The sequence below is a fragment of the Notamacropus eugenii genome, chromosome 4, assembly GCF_028372415.1.
Source record: "Notamacropus eugenii isolate mMacEug1 chromosome 4, mMacEug1.pri_v2, whole genome shotgun sequence".
NCBI classification, from domain to species: Eukaryota; Metazoa; Chordata; class Mammalia; order Diprotodontia; family Macropodidae; genus Notamacropus; species Notamacropus eugenii.
This window is the reverse complement of record NC_092875.1, coordinates 204720477-204722472: the sequence shown is the minus strand read 5'-3', so window position 1 is coordinate 204722472 and position 1996 is coordinate 204720477. Positions and strand designations below refer to the sequence as shown.

The following is a 1996-nucleotide window of genomic DNA, read 5'->3' as shown; positions in this document are numbered from 1 at the left end:
TTAATTGGGGATTTTCAATTTGTTTTCTTCTAGCTTTTTCAGCTACATGTCCAGTTCCTTGATCTTCTCTTTCTGTTTTACTCATGTAAGCACTGAGAGATAAAAAAACTTCCCTTAAGAACTGCCTTTGCAGCATCCCATAAATTTTGGTAGGTTGTCTCATTATTGCCATACTTTTGAATGAAATTATTGATTGTTTCTATGATTTAATGTTTGACTCATTCTTTAGGATTACATTATTTACTATCTAATTAATTTTTGATCTATCTTTCCATGGCCCTTTATTACATATAATTTTTATTGCATCATGATCTGAAAAGGATGCATTTAATATTTCTGCCTTTCTACACTAGATTGTGAGGGTTTTATAGCCAATATCAGGTCAGTTTTAGTCTATATGCCATGTACCAATGAGAAAAAGGTATATTCCTCTTCCCTGGCACTGATGTGGCTGCCATCAGGAACCACCATCTTGTGGGAAGGAAACTCCACCTGGAGAATGGATAAAAAAAACAAGGAGTGGCAGCTGCTCGCAAGTGAGGAGACAGAAAACCTGAGGCTCAGGAGCTAGGAGATTTCTTTTGCCAACATCCAACACATCACACTTAGAGCATGGGGAATATATTTGCTAACCTCTTCAACACTGGCAAAAAAGAAATTCGGATCCTAATGGTTGGTCTGGATTCTGCAGGAAAGACAATTATTTTGTACAAAGTGAAGCTGAGTGAAATAGTAATTACTATTCCCACTATAGGTTTCAGTGTAGATACTGTGGAATAAAAAACATTAGCTTCACAGTGTGGGATGTAGGTGGTCAGGACAAGATCCTACCCCTATGGTTCCTTTACTTCCAGAACACACAAGGACTGATTTTTGTTCTTGACAGTAATGACAGAGATAGAGTGAATGAAGCCTGAGAAGAATTGATGAGAATGTTGGCAGAGGATGAGCTTAGAGATGTTGTTGTATTAGTGTTTGCTAAGAAATAGCATATTCCCAATGTCATGAATGAAACTGAAATCTCAGGTAAACTTGGACTGCATAATTTTGTCACAGAAACTGGTACATGCAAGCCACCTGCCCCACTAGTAGGGATGGGCTCTATGAGGGACTGAACTAATTGTCCGATCAACTCTGAAACCAGAAATGAATCAACAAAAGTTCTTCCTTCCTCTTTCGTTCTTTCCTTCTTATTTCTTCCTATTCGCCCTTAGCCTGACTCTCCTGTGGCAAACTGTGCTACTTTGTGATACTGAGTGCCAGAAGCTGTTTTTTCCTACCCCTTGGCATAGTATGCATTGCACCATGCTGTAAATGTGGCAAATAAAGCCCTGAAAACAGATTTCTTGTTTAATGTAAATAGGTTTGTGTTTCCAATGAGGTAGTTTCTGGCACTCCTATGCAATATTACTCAGCATTTTTTTATTGTTAAAAAAAATCTCACCTTTTAGTACTGGGAAGGGATTTGAAGCGCTTTGACATTTGGGTTGCTCAGGGTTAACGTGCAGTAGCAGAGTCAAATGAGTCAACTGGCTTGTGAGATCTGTGTGGAGATCCATTTTGGTGGATGGTTTTTAATCTGAACTTAGTATATTTTTTTAAATAATAAAAACATTTTTAAGAGATAAGTAAAACACTTGAAAACACAGAACAGAGAACTATGCTTTGTGTAGGTTCTACAGTAACAACTTGACTACTAGACCATAATAATTGCCAACAGTTTCTCTTTTGAAACTTGAGAAATGATAATAAAAATCAAACAAGTGATAAGTTTTGCATGATTAAAATAGAGAAACATGTAATACTATTTCTTTGAATCTTTATGCATTTCATAGGGTTTGTACTTGTATTTTTGCTCACATGGATACTTATAAGAAAAAAAAGCTTTGAGACTGTGGTTCAGAGCCGGTTGCACATTGAGAACATTAGATCATTGGTCATAAAACATTTATAACTAGACTTTTTCTCCCTGGCAGTTCAGGTCAGGCTGTGATTA

General features: G+C 36.8%; 1 pseudogene; it reads left to right on the top strand.

Moving 5' to 3' along the window:
- Positions 1–612: 612 nt before the first annotated feature.
- Positions 613–1138, top strand: LOC140498325 (ADP-ribosylation factor 1 pseudogene; annotated as a pseudogene).
- Positions 1139–1996: the final 858 nt, after the last annotated feature.